This window comes from Cricetulus griseus, chromosome 7, assembly GCF_003668045.3.
Source record: "Cricetulus griseus strain 17A/GY chromosome 7, alternate assembly CriGri-PICRH-1.0, whole genome shotgun sequence".
Classification (NCBI taxonomy): domain Eukaryota; kingdom Metazoa; phylum Chordata; class Mammalia; order Rodentia; family Cricetidae; genus Cricetulus; species Cricetulus griseus.
In genome coordinates, this window is record NC_048600.1 from 20,712,662 (window position 1) to 20,728,209 (window position 15,548).

At 42.3% G+C, this 15,548-nt stretch overlaps 1 pseudogene; it reads right to left on the bottom strand.

The window, feature by feature from the left end:
• Positions 1-14,417: 14,417 nt before the first annotated feature.
• On the bottom strand, positions 14,418-15,326 carry LOC100756832 (annotated as a pseudogene).
• Between the last annotated feature and the right edge of the window lie 222 nt (positions 15,327-15,548).

Genomic DNA, 15,548 nt, shown 5'->3' on the forward strand with positions numbered 1-15,548 from the left:
AACCAACAAAGCAAAACAAAGTAGAGGAAAGGGGAAGATTCTCATAGTGGAAGCTGTGGTGTGGCCTGGTGAGTCACGGTAGTCTTTACATCTTTACTTGTAAGTGTCCATTGCTATGAGTCATTGTTCTGGTTCAAGGCCTCTGGCCTCTGCTAAACCATTAATGGGCTCTCTCTTTGGCTCCTCTTGGATATCCTGTTGTTGTTCCATGTGTCCTGGAGATCCTACAGTTTAGGATTTGTAGGTCTAACAGCTCATAGATGAAGTAGATGCTGGGGTAAGCCACCTCATAGCATTGGGCCTGGGCTTAGGTAGCAGCTGAGCTGGTCAGCCTATCAGCTCTGCCCCATTGTCACCACTCCAGTGAGCTCTCCAGGACTGCCTCTCTGGGCTCTCTGGGCTAGCTTACCCAAGGCAGCCTGCAGCAAGGAGTGGGGTCAGGTCTCTTGCTTTCATGCCCTTGGTCGGGCTCACTCACACTCACACCACCGGGACCAGCCCCACTGTCTTTTTCAGGTCAGCTCTTCAGCTCTCGATGCCCTCAGGGCTGGCTCACCTATGCCCCTGACAACAGGGTTAGCTCTAGTATGGTGCCCTAGCAGGCTTCGGGGCTGTACTACTGTTTTGCAGCTAGTGAGGGGCAGGACTAGTTAGTTAGTTCTCCAACTCTCCTGATCCCAGGCTGGCAATCTTGCCCCCTCCGGTAGGGGGAGGGGGTAATGGGAGGATGGATACATACATCCTGCCCTCACCCATACCACCACACACCATGTGGATTTTTAACCGAACGTCTTCAAGGCAATTACTTTTTGTGTAGCAGCTGTCTCAGATTGCCGAGAAGACAAGGAAGTGAGAGGGAAAAGCCTGTTTTATTTTGTTGTTTTCTTTTTTCTCAGGGAAAAGAGTAGCTTTGCTGAAAGATTTACACTAACAATTCATTAACTACAATTCTGCAATGTGAGCTCCCTTATTGAAAGAAAAACAAGACATGAACATAATGCCTTGTAAAAAATGGCCTCTGTCTGTTTGCAAAGAAAACTGAGGAATGGCTATTGTGATGAAAACAAGACATTTCCCACAGCCTGGAACCACCAGAATAATAACTATGAATGTATAGTGTTCTTATATATGCCTTGTACAGTGACAAATTAGATATGTAAAATACAGACATGATAAACAGCAATCAGAATTCCCCAACTTTGGCACTATTGACCATTTGGATCAGATGTTTTCTTGAAACATACTAAATTGTGAGTGTGGGATGCTGAGGAAATCCCTGATCTCTGCTGAAATTCATAGGGCACTGGTAGGTTTCAACCCAGAGAAAATGTAAAGACAAAACAGAAAAAGCTAAGCAGCCACAGTCCGTATCCAACATAACTACCGTGCTGTAACTAAATATTATGGGTTCAGGTTGGAAATAAACTCTTGTAATTAGCAAAACTCCATGTTAAAAACCTTTAAATTCCTTTTGGGTATATGCCTAGGAGTTGAATTGCTGGATCTTGTGGTAGACTGATTCCCATTTTCTTGAGGAGTCACCATAATGATTTGCAAAGTGGCTGTGCAAGTTGGCACTCCCACCAGCAGTGGTGGGAGTGCCAACATCTTCTCCAGCATAAACTATCATTGGTGTTTTTTATTTTAGCCATTCTGACAGGAGTAAGATGGTATCTCAGAGGACATCTGTTCAATGATGCTCAAAGCAACACTATTTGCAATATCCAGAATCTGGAAGCAACCTAGATGCCCCTCAACTGAAGAATGAATAGAGAAAATGTGGTACATTTATACAATGGAGTACTACTCAGCAGAAAAAAACAATGGAATCTTGAAATTTGCAGGAAAATGGATGGAACTAGAAGAAACCATTCTGAGCGAGGTAACCCAGTCACAAAAAGACAAACATGGTATGAACTCACTCATATGTGGATTTTAGACATAGAGTAAAGGATTACCAGCCTACAATCCACACTGCCAGAGAAGCTAGTAAACAAGGAGAACCTAAGAGAGACATACATGGACCCTGGAGAAGGAGAAAGGGAAAAGATCTCCTGAGCAAATTGGGAGCAAAGGAGGAGGGAGGGAGGGAGCTAGGAGAATGAGAAGGGGAGATGAGGAGGGGTGAGGAGGACATGAGGGAGCAGAAAGGTTGAGTTGGGGGAAGAATAGAAGAAAACAAGAAAGGAGATATCATAATAGAGGGAGACATTTTAGGTTTACAGAGAAATCAGGCACTAGGGAAATGTCTGGAGATCTACAAAGATGACACCAGCTAACAATCTAACCAACAGAGGAGATTGATGACTGACTTATATGCCCTCCTATAGCCTTCATCCAGAAGCTGTTGGAAGTAGAAGCATACACCCACATCTAATCACTGAACTGAACTGGAATACAGTTGCAGAGAAGGATGAGTGATGAGCAAAGGGGTCAAGACCAGGCTGGTGAAACCCACAGAAACAGCTGACCTGAACAATGGGGAGCTCTTAGTGCCCAGACTGATAGCTGGGAAACCAGCATGGAACTGATTCAGACCTCATGAATGTGGGTGTCAGTGAGGAGACCTCAGAAATCTATGGGACCTCCTGTAATAGATCAGTACTTATCCCTAGCATAGGTGTGGACTTTGGGAGCCCATTTCACATATAGGAATACTCCCTGAGCCAAGACACAAGGGGTGGGCCTAGGCCCTATCCCAAAGGATACGATAGATTATAATGAAACCCTATAGAAGGCCTCACCATCCATGGGGAGCAGAAAGGATATGTGATAGGTAGGGTTTTAGTTGGGGAGGGGGTGGTAGGGGAGGAGGGGAGGGAGAGGGAACTGGGATTGACATGTAAAACAATATTGTTTCTAATTCAAATAAAATATCTGAAAAAAAAAAAACGTTAAATTCCTTGGAAGTTTGCAGAAATTCCTCTTCCAGCAGTGGTGGGAATGTGTATAGCTGCATCACTCAGCAAAGTGACCTATCCTTCTCAGATGAGGCATTGCCTCGATCTAACAGCAGAGGGCAGCAAAGCCCATATTGTGATTCAGAAGCACCTTGGGCAGGGATTTCCAAGATCAGAGAACTTTTACAGTGTGTTGAATTTAATTAAACTCTCATTCTGGAATGGAGATCATAAATTCTTAGATAAATAATGAGTCCTGGAAGAATACCTGAGAGTCCAGAGGGTCATTGACATCTTCAGAGTCTTCTCTTTTGCCATCTTTGTCACCTAAAATGGGATGCACCCACTCTTTCAGATTGATCACAAGAATCATTTATGCCTCCTAGCCAGTTCCTGATACATTGACATTTTCGTCTGTGCATATCTCACCTGAGACTACCACCTCTCCAGATCCTGAGGGGGTTGGTTGCAAATCTTGGTTCTCTGAAGAATTCAAGAAATGCAAACATTCACACTGTTGAGCTTCACTGCCCATCTGTGAGGTTAGAAATGTGTGACAAACATGCTAGATATTGAAGCTGAACCCAGAGGCCTTGGGTTTGCTTTTTTATGTTTTGGAGCACTCAAGAGCAATGATAAAATTTAATCACATAAAAACATAAACATTAAATGCCATCCTTAGTTACACAGCAAATGGGTCATTAAACTAATTTAAAGGTAGATTGAAAGCTGTCATTTCTGTTTGTAGAACCATAACAAACCATTGTTTGTTGTTTTTTGTTATTGTTGTTTGGTTTTTGGATTGTTTGTTTGTTTGTTTGTTTGTTTTCCAGTTTGGTAGAATACAGATCTCTTTTTTTTCTCATACATTACATATGGACTGCAGTTTCCTACTGATGGAAACAGATACAGAGACCCACACCAAACATTAGATGAAGCTCAAGGAATCCTTTGGAAGAGTGGGAGGAAAGACTGTAGGAGTCAGGTCAAGGACACCAAGAAGACTCACAGAGTCAAATACCCTTGGCTCATAAAGGCTCAGAGAGATTGGACTAACCATCATGGAGCTTGCATGGGACTGACCTAGGCCCTCTGCATATATGCTAAGGTTGTGTAGCTTTATCTTCTTGTGGGGCTCCTAACAGTGGGAACAGGGGCTGTTTCTAACTCTTTTGCCTGCTTTTGACACCCCTTTCCACCCACTGGGCTGTCTTGCCCAGCTTTAATATGGTGACATGCCCAATCTTATTGCAACTTGATATGCCATGTTGGGTTGATATCCCTCCCAGACCTGCCCTTTTCTGAAGGGAAATGGAGGAGTAGGTATGGGGAGAGGGACTGGGAGGAGTGAGGGAAAGGAAACTTCATTTCAGAAGTCTTCTTTTTGTTATGCATTTTGCCAATCTAAAATTAGAGTATTCTAACACACTTAATGTGTAAATATATGCATATATAACTATAGTTTTATACATACATGCATACATACATACATGCATAGTTGTTGTGGGATTTTAATCCGTTTAGCCTTTGGGTAAGTAAGCCCCAAGGCATGGTCTTGTCTGTATACTTGACAGCTTAAGAGTTGAGGAAAAGGGGTCACCCTCTCTCTTGCTCTTGTGCTCTCTCTTGGCATGGTGGGAGCCAGAGCAAGCTGAAGAGAGGCAGTTTGTGGTTGGTGCTCTCCACCCATGGGCAGAACAGCTAGACAAAGGCAGTTGGATTAGTGGTAGTGTTTGCTTTGTTCTGTATTTGTGAGTTTTTCTTTTCATTGCACTCCTTGATATATTGGTTGTTAGACTTGTGGGTTCTTGCTTTACATAGGTATCATATCTATCAGTATAGTCAGATTTAAATCTATCTACCACATTCCTGTTGTTTTATATCTAAACCCATGTAGTTTTTGTTTCTTCCGAGATAATGAATTTGTCAACTAGTTTATCTTCTGTAAGGTTTTGTTTTGTGTAATTATTTATTTTTGCCTGTATATAGTTTTGCTTCATTAGTCAATGGTTGCTTAGGGGATTTGTTCATTGATGTCATACAAAAGGCAAATCTTTCCAAAATTAGAAAGAAAACTTAAAGCCAGCATCCATGTTCTTCCCTTCCTCCCATCCGTGCAGCCAAGTCTGATGTCAGACATCTCTTGCCCCTCCTCAGTTACATGCTGGGTTGCTCTGAGAAGTTGTCATTTTCTGTAATTAAGTTACTGTGATTATCCACTCAATCCACTCGCAGCCCCTTCAAGGTTATCACAACTGTAACATTGGTATTTCCAAAGAGGTTGTAATGTAGGAAGGAAATGGCCTTTAAACAGACTCTGGAGATCTTTAATTGAGATCCATAGTGCACATTAAAATGCAAATGTTTGTGCTGTTCATTGCAAGGAAACACACTACCATGCATTGCAATATTTAAGAGCTCACAGTGCTACCCCTGGTACAGTTAACTTACAGGCATATTCCAGAGGAATATATGCCACCTCCCCCTCTCACAGAAAATGTTTCTATTAAGTATGGAGTGTAAAATGAAATCACAACACTCTGATTTAATGTGGTCAATTACAAATACCTCCTTTTAAAAACATTATGTAGAAGTAGTATTGAGACATTAAAGGCTATGCACAGTTAATACAGTCAACCTGATAAGTTCAAACATGAGCATATATCCTTAGAGCCATCTCTATAACATAAGCTATTAACATATCTATGTCCTCTAAAGTTTTTTTCCACACTCTTTTTAGCAAGTACATTCTTCATATTTATTCATTGTGAAGAGGTCAATGTAAACAAGAAACTTCCTTAAGCAGTCTGAAAACCCATTCCTTTTCTACTGGACAGTATGAATGCTGTGTTCCAATGGTATCTTTCTAACCATAATTCCACTGGATCTCAGGATTAACACCTAAAATGCCAGCACACTGAGCTCTTTCATTCACATTTAGAAAAGAATCTATTCATAAAAGTAGCATTCAGAAGCAGGTGTGCTGGCTTAGACTTGGCTCAATGTTAAGTAGATCCTGACCAGATTTCTAAAAATCCCTTAATGCCTGAAATATCTCTGTGCAGTCCCTCCGTAGTCTTCCACTTCAGTCAAACTGCACTCTATAAACAGTGGGGTGATAACCTTCATGTCTTATGTCACAACTGAGAAACACAGTCAGAGGATACATAAGGTATGCATGAGAGCTCTTGTTGGGCTGCCTTCACATTCACAAGGTGACGAACTGTTACAAGTGGCTTTTGTCTGATCAACTGCCGGACTTGGGTTGTGGAGAAACAGTCTTTGATCCACCATTTCTAGGGAGAGTTGTGTGTGCTGAGATTGGCTATCTTGGAACTTGCCCAAAGATCCAGCACAAAATACATACCTGCCACACACATCCATTATCTGCCTATACCCATATCCTCCCCTGCCACTCCAGAGACCACAGAGGTATGTCTTCCTCCTGATTATACTTGTAGGTCCTGAGAAATCTACAAGATAGCAGACCTGACTGGGATTTCAGTTATCCAGGGTATGCCTCCCATTTTATAAACTGAGTTTATAAAACTAGGGACAGTCATAAATATATTCTTTTTTTTTTTTTGAAAACCTCTAAAATGTTACAATGAGGCAGGAATTACTAACACCTTACCTCACGACTAAGTTCGTACTTCCTGGCATCTAAAAGTCCATGTTACCGTGAACTCAGGCCTATAAACCTTCAGTTTCCATCTATTTGAAAAGCTTCTTAGGGTCATTGGGGACTGCCATAAGTTAGACTCTGCATGACCTCATATATTAACTGCAATAGACACAGTTCTCTCCAGGACTGAAGCAATCAGACATTTCCTATTATTGGTCTCTGTAACCTTTCAAAAATCCAGACAGATAAATGTCCCTGACTGTGGGAGGTAACTGACAGGAAGGAGTCTGGCAGAGCCTTGTCACAGGCTGAATGACAGCTGAAGGCCTGTAACCTTTCCCTATCAAAATAGGCAGGTGGAAAAATAAAAAAATCTGATATGCAGCAGGTCAGATTGTCTGCATGCAGGTAAGAATAGGAGCCTATAGACTTCTCTTAGAGATGGAGCAATTAGTACATTCATGGGGCACTGGTTTTAGGTCCTGCCTGGGCTGGATGTCACAGGAATGATAAGACAGGAGGGCACACTATGTAAAGGGCATCTGGTCTCAGTAGCAGCCGATCACTAATCTAAGGCATGACACTTTGTTTTTTATGAGCTTGTCAAATGGTTTCCTTTTGAATAAGGGCAATCTTTCACACAGGAATGTAGATTGCATTCCTCTATAAGGAATGTCAATCATGGAATTTCTCATATTATGTCACATAGACATGTAGGTGCCAGGCTTTGTGCTGAGTGTTAGGAAATCACAAAGAATGAGAATGATTCAATTACAGCCTTCATCACAATGGGTTTCTTTAGGCAAACATGTGTACACATGTGGGGTGAATTTAAACACATGTGTTGGACACATATACTATACATATATGTTACATACATAATGTGAGCTTAGTGAGTGGTCACATTTTATCTAGTCACATGTCAGGTGGCTCATCTACAGTGAGGACATAGAGCAATATAATAGCTTGCAATGGAATTAAAAGGCTTGGGAATTGGAAACAGGGTCCTCTCATTAAGTGTTTACACCTCTTGTAAAATTATTTACCTTTTGCCGGGTGTTGGTGGCACATGCCTTTAATACAGCACTTGGGAGGTAGACGCAGGCGAATCTCTGTGAGTTTGAGACCAGCCTAGTCTACAGAGCAAGTACCAGGATAGGATCCAAAGCAATACAGAGAAACCCTGTCTCAAAACAACAACAAAAAAGAAATTATTTACCTTTCCAGATATCCCCAGCTCTATCTAACCTCCACACTTTTCTTCTCTGTTACAAGGTGGAATAATAAAGGCACTAGACAGGGGCACCTTGCTCAAGGGCATGCCAAACATTAGTCATGGTACAAGGGTGATTTTGTAAACCCTTCCATGTTGTCTGTGTTGGGAGTATTGTAGCAGATATCTATCTCTGGTGTGGAAACCACTAAGTTGGAAATGGGGGAAGCTAGGCTACTTCTGGGACTTACTTTATGAAAGCAATACAAAATGGGTATAATAAAATCATGAAGAGCCAACCTTAAGGAAATGATTGCCTCTTGGGTATGAATGAAGCCAAGTTAAAGAATGTACCAGCATTTTACTAGAAGGGACTGTTAAGCTTTGAAAGCATGACCAAAGTTAAACTAGCTAAGCACCACTAATCTTAAGAGGGGAAACTCAGATGGACAGTGTAGCTGTGGGCATCTCCACGCTATCCAGGTAGCTTATTGATTACTTTTCTGATTGCTTTGAGAAATACTGAACCAAAAGCAATGCACAGAAGGAATTGCCAGGGCTAATGGTTTGAGGAGATGCAATCAATTGTCCTGGAGGAGGCATGGCAACAAGAATATGAGGCACCTCACATTGTACCTGCAAGCAGCAAGCAGAGACAGGTAAACAATGGTCCTCAACTGGCTACCTCCATTTTCCTATTTAGTCCTGGAGCCCAACACATGAGGTGGTACCATGTACATTCAGATGGGTTTCTTCTATCAAGTTAATTCTTCAAGAAATGCTCTTCCAGGCACATCCAAAAAGTGTGCTTTATCAATGCGATGGGCCATTCTTAACCCATCAAGGTGACAATGAAGATTAGCCATTACATGAGATAAACTCCCAACACAGAGGTACCCACTTGAACTCTTGATGATAATAGATTTAATGATAATATGTCCAAGTTCCAACTATTCCCACCACCACTAGCTCACATCCTCAGGATTGCTCACTGTGGGACTCTTGTTCTCCAGCTTCCCCAGCCTCCATCCCCCTTCCAGTCTTCCTATGCACTGAAGCAGAATGATCTCTCTGAATCATAAAGTTTATGTTGTTTTCCTGCCTAAACCCCTTCAATGGCTTCCAATTACACTCAGCATAAAATCCAACTGCCTTAAAATCGTCCAAAGCTTTCTCCCACCCACTCTGCCTTCCTCTCAAACTATTAACCCAACTTCTCCTGAGATGATCTTTCAACACATTGCACAGATGCCTGTGTGGCCCAACTACAACACAGTACAAGTTTGAAGTTCCACTATCTACAATGGATGAGCTGCAGATACCAGACAACAGCAATTGCCTACATTTTCTGTTGATGTTTGTCCTACTGGAGAAGTTCAGAGCACCAAGCAAGGCAGGTACTGTTTCTAAGCAGACATAGGAGACTATTGAGCAAGCCAAAGCTTAACTGTTATTTCAGAAATCAAACACCTGCTAAGGAACAGGTGGATCTCTGTGAGTTTGAGGACATCCTGGTCTACAGAGTGAGTTCCAGGACAGCTATAACAAGATAGACAAACCCTATCTTGAAAACAAAACAAAACAAAACAAAAAAAGAAAAACCAGAGCAAGGCTCCAGACCCAGGCAGTTTGGCTTCAGGTCTTATACTATCTCCCTGTGTTCTCTTTGTTATCCTTCTGTTAAAATGGGACTATTGCCATATGCAATTGGAGTATTGGGACCACTACTGAAAATGGACATAGCAAGTGCATGATGAAAGGTGGCTGCATTTTCCAGCCAGTTCTGGGATCTCAGGCACATTCCTTTCTTTCTGCAGACTTCAGGTTCCTGGTAGGAAGGAAAAAGCTCAAGGACTCAACCCAGAGTCTCAGGTACTAGCTTAATATTTCAAAGAGCAGAACATTTCATGCTCATTGAAGTGTTATCCTAATGCCTTCATCCTCAGAGGCACTCAAGAGAGCAACCAAATCTACCTCATGGCTACTGGCATCTCTTATAGCTTGCATCAGCTGAAACAGAGGCACTCATGCTTATCATACAGACTGAACCTCTGCTTGAAAAATTCTCTTTATGGAGAGAAAATTCAGAGTCCAGAAACAGGAATGAGGCAAACACTTTTCTCATATGTATCGATTAGTGATTCTCACTGCAAACTTGAAATCTGACATCTCATTGAATGGGCAAGAGACCTGCTTTCAGACATGCCTTTGATAAGATTTGTCTAATTAAGGACCTTCAGTAACAAATAATTCACATAGATTTATAATCTGTCCGTGAGCCTTTCTATCGTGTCAAAGATACCCTGGCTGTCTACATTGCAAGCATCACCCAAGCTCTTCTAGAACTTCTTCAGTGAACAGATTTGGACATTGGAAAATAAAGACACTATTATTGTCCTATTAGCTAGTAACCAGGGTTAGTCCTGCGTGAAAGAGGAGGAAAGACATGGGGTTGGACCAGATTGTCAGTTATCTGATGTATTCACACTAACACTATACACACTACACACACTACACACACTACACACACTACACACACTACACACACTACACACACTACACACACACACACACACACACACACACACACACACACCAGGAACTCCCTTGAATGGTTTCAACATAGGAATTACCAATTTAATGCTTCTCAGATCAAAGACAACTAACTTGCCTTCCAGAGAGACAGATTCTCACTTTGTGGTGATGAATCACTCTTCAAAAGTGAAATGATCCCTTTAAGGTTTTTTTTTTTTTTTTTGTGTGTGTGTGAGAGAGTTTTATGATGGCTTGTGCTTCAGGGTTCAGATCATTTTGCTGTGACTTTAAATAATATAACTGAATGATGTTTGGAATTTTTTTCAGTTACTGGCAAATATAATAAGCTCCTTTTGCTGTGGTGCCAGTATCTCTTCCTTTTGGATACTGTGTTAACCAGTTTGTGTTGCTTTGGCAAAGTACTCAGGATAAATAACCAAAAGGGAGAAAAGATTTCTTTCTGACTCATAGTTTCAAAGACCTCAGTTCATAGTCATGTGGTTCAATTGCTTTTACATTCGTGGGAAGGCAGTGCATCACAGCAATGGTATACAATGAAGAAAAGCTGTTGAGAATTCATGAACACTAGGAAGAGAGTGAGAAGGGGATGGAGTCCCAGCAGGTCTTTCAAGGACAACACAACCTGCATCCTCCATGTAGGCCCCTAACTTCTTGCGCCTCCCAATGGCACCACCAGCTCAGGTAAAGCCTTTAACACATAAGCTTACAGGGACCATTCCAGTTGTAAGATGTAACAGATGATTTGGAGAAGACTCCAAAAAAGAACCTCCTACAGGTTTGTAGGAGTTGTTCCTGGAGTTTGCACAAAACCTTTCTCTATGCTTTCATATTTTTATTCTCTAAAACAATACTGATTATAGAGTGTAATGTGTACATCTTAAAGTAATCATAACAATTAATACTGATGACATATCTACATGTTCTGATACAAAAATGAAAGGGTTTTCTGAGACAGGGTTTCTCTGTAGCTTTGGAGTCTGTCTAACACTCACTCTGTAGAGCAGGCTGGCCTCAAACTCACTGAGATCCACCTGCCTCTGCCTCTTAAGTGCTGGGACTAAAGGAGTACTCCACCACTGCCCAGATAAATGAAGGGTTTTTGGATTCGTTTTCTTTCTATTGCTGTGACAAATATCATTACCAAAAGCAACATGAGAAGGAAAGGGTTTCTGATGTCTTACAGCTTATAGTCATTGAGAGAAGTCAGGGAAAGGACTCAAGGAGGAGTCTAGAAGCAGGAACTGGAACAAACACCACAAAGGAACACTGCTTACTGGGCTTGCTCTCATGGCTTGTCCAGCCTGCTTTCTTATACAACTCATGACCACCAGCCCAAGGGTGGCACCATTCCAATGAGTTGTGCTCTCCCACACCAATTAATCAAGAAAATGACCCACAACTTGCCTACAAGTCAACCTGATGAGGCAATTCCTTAATTGAGTTTCTCTCTTCCCAAGAAGCTCTAGTTTGTGTCTGGTTGACAAAAACTAACACCACCTCATGGAAGTCTTATAATAATTGTACGGAGAAACAAAAATACTCTTACCATCTTCTTGTAGATGCAAAAACTAGGATCAGAGAAGATGACATATCCAAAACCACATGCTTACTCTGGGGAATGCTGGAAGAGCCATATATGATGTCAACAAATGCAGCTACCATCTACTCTGGGGATGGAGGGATGAAATACTCATTCTTTGACCTATGCAGATATATGGAACTATATACCTCACTGGGAAATAAGACTTGGGTATCTGTACTGTCAGTGGTGGGGCAAATGAAGCACAAAAAATGAGTGATACAAGGGGAAATACAACAGGTCACAATGATAAAAAACTGGTATGTCACTGAGACATTTGACAGTTACAATCCTGGCCCCCAGGGTCTGATTTCCTGAGTTTTCTTTTCACAGTAGAAGGGTTGTATTAGAATGAGTAGCACCCCTTTCTCACACATTACTCTGCAGTTTTCAAGCCAGGCTTTGCTTAGTGGATTCGGGAAGGAATTCACTTAGGAAGGGCATTGAGAGGTCACTACAGTCTGGGACAAGGTGAATTTTGCCTGGTGTGGTGGGCCCTTATAATTCCACTGTTTTCTAGACTTGCTAAATTGGTAACAAGGACTTACCCTCTCTACAGAGGCAGAAATAATTTATGATACCCATTTCATTATCTGGAAGGCTCCACATAGCTTTCCATAATGGCTCATGTTGTCTTTATGGATTTTTTTTTCCTAGGGAACATTTTAATCTAGCTGGAGTAAATAATATCAATCACTTTGCTCGTATAATCATTATTGGCTTGGGTCTTTGATTGATTTTTAAATATTGTTTTCTTTGCTGGAGGCAGGCTAGTGGAGTAGAAACAACACTGTCCTAAAAACCAAATTGAAGTTCAGGATTCTCAGCTCGATTTCATTATAATAGGCTCAGTGTCTTCCCAAACATTCTGTTTACTACTTTGTAGGATGTGATGGGAGGTTCTTCTAAAGAAAATAAATGAGAAAACCAGACAAGTGTTTAGGGGAATAGTGTTCCAGGATGAATAAATAGCATATGCAAATGACTTAATGCCAGGTATAGGGGTATGAATATAAAGTCTGTGGATACAGGATAGTTAAGTGTCAGAATGTGGATTGGGACCTAGAGATTAAGCAAAGGTTACGTGCTTAACTACCACATATTCACAGGTCATATATCCACACCCCTATACCTGCTTTAAGAGTCATCCAGGAGGCCAGTATAGTACTTATAGGATACAGGGAGATAACTCAATGAGAAAGCTACCAGAGCAGTAAGGGCTTCTTTGACCATTGGCTTAGATTTCCTTCCTATGTGTACTTGGAAGCCTTTGGAGCAAAAGGAGAACAGAGCATGATTTAACATATGACAATGCATATGTGGTCAAAGGCAAAATGGGCCATAATGGAGCAGACCTGACAGAACCTACCTAATAGAGTTTTGTCAGAGTCAAAGGAGAAGAGACGGCGGGATGGACTGGGATTCTGTGAGGAAGCTGGAAGAAGTGGTAGACTGCTGGGTCTATGCTGAAGACAGAACTGACAGAATAGATGGAAAGCATTAATTTGAAGTAGCAAAACCAGGGAGAGGGATGCACGGTTACTCCAGGGTTGAACCTGGGCAACTGGATTAAAAAAAAAAAAAAAGCAGTGTTGAATTAAGCAAGAATAGAATGGAGTTTAATATCCTGGTACTTGCAATTGCTTTTGGTTACCCACACTCCCTCCAGCAGTAATGTAATCGACAGCCTAGTTCCTTCACCTGCATGCACCACACACACACACACACACACACACACACACACACACACACACACACCCCTCCAAACAATATATATAGCAACCTGAGAACTCCCTCAGTCCTCACACTTACAGTGAGTTATACATACTCTTATCTCTGAACAACAGCGTAAGTTTATATGTCCCCAATCTACCCAAGTTTAATTTCCAACATTTCCAGCTATGAAGAATAGATATGCTGATCCTGCTTGAACCAGTTTGGGGTGCAGCCACAGTAATCCAAAACTGTGTCCACACTATAACTTCATTCTGAATGAAGTTAGTGTGGTGGTCAGAATGATAATAGCTCCCACAGGCTCATATATTTCAATACTTGGTCCCCACTTGGTGGAACTAGTTTGGAAGGATTAGGAGGTATAGCCTTGTTGTAGATGTGTCACTGGGAGATGGCTTGAGTATTTCATAAACCTACACCATTCCCAGTGTCTTAGTCTCTCTGTGTCTCTGTATATGTCTCTGTTTTCCTACATTTGTCTCTTTCTTTCTCTACCTCTGTGTCTCTGTATCTATCTCTCCCTTCCTTCCTTTCTCTCTCTCTCTTTCTTGTGTTTGCTTCTTAAGGTGTAAGATCTCAGCTACTGCTACAGTCCATGCCTTCCTGCTTGATGCCAATCTTTCTACCATGATGGTCATGAATGCTAACCCTCTGTAACTATTAGAAGCCCATAATAAACGCTTTATTCTATAAGTTGCATTGGTCATTGTGTGTGTGTGTGTGTGTGTGTGTGTGTGTGTGTGTAGTCTATTTAATGGAAGCTTTCTATCCTTGATGGTCTGGTGACAGCAGCAGGCAGCAGGTGTCTTATTAGTTCATTGCCGGCTTGACCCATTCGACAGTGAGGATGAGGTGGTCATAGCCAAAGGTAGACACTCCTGCAATGGCTCGTGCAGCATCCTCCCAGCGGTGGAAGCTAATAAACGCAAAACCCTTGGACTGGCCAGTGGTCTTGTCCTTGGCCAAGTATATGTGAGAAATGGAACCAAAAGGCCGGAAAGGCTCCTGGAGATCAGTCTCACGTGTGTCCTCAGAGAGCTTAGTGACTCCGATGGTGGCAATGTTGTCGGCTCGGTGGTTTGGCTGCGTGGACTCCCCATAGCGACTGGCCCCATCCCGGAGACTCAGAGGCACATTCTTTCCTTCCCCCTTTCCCCAGTAGACAGGCCCAACTGCTCAGCCAGCTCCTTCTGCATGGGCCCCAGTGTGTCCTTGTAAGGGCAGCCGGTGGGCCAATGGTCCAAATGCGCAGGACACAATCTTCTGGACCTTGAGCTTGTTCATTGGGTCTTCCTCCTCTTGGCAGTTTAGGTCCTCTTTGCTAGTGATGAATGTCATAGAGACATCATCGCTGACTGTGGTGGTGGCCACATTGGGCCCCGGTGGGTCAAACTCTGAGTTGCCAAACTTCTTCCAGTTCTTCCTCCTTGCCACAGTCTTTGATGCCTTCCGGGTCTCAATCCTGAAGGTCCTGACAATCTTGAACTTCTTGCCATCTTCATCTATCTTGTACTCAGTCACTGTTTTTATGTTCCCATTGATGACTTCCTTGGGAGGTAGCAGTGGGTTTCCGGGCAGTAACTCTGGCTCTGGACTAGTGTCACCAGTGGGCAGAGGGATTCCTTTCAGGAGCTTGCTGGTGACACACTTGTGGTCCTTGCCCTCCTCTTCCACGTGGTCCGCACAGCTGGGCTTCCAGTCAATGTTGTCAGTCGGCATCTCAAAGTCTAGTTCCAGCAGCTCCCAGCCCGGGTAGAGACGGTCATGGTGTCTTTTCACAGCAACAGAAGAGTAACTAAACAAGTTAGCTTGCTTCCTTTGCAAATCTGTTTGAGCCTTTATTTTCAGTTCTTTATAGATTAAAGGCCATGAACCTGAAAATATCAGACCCAGGTCCCAGTGGCCTGTATCAATATTGTTATAAGTGTGGTGATGAGGAGG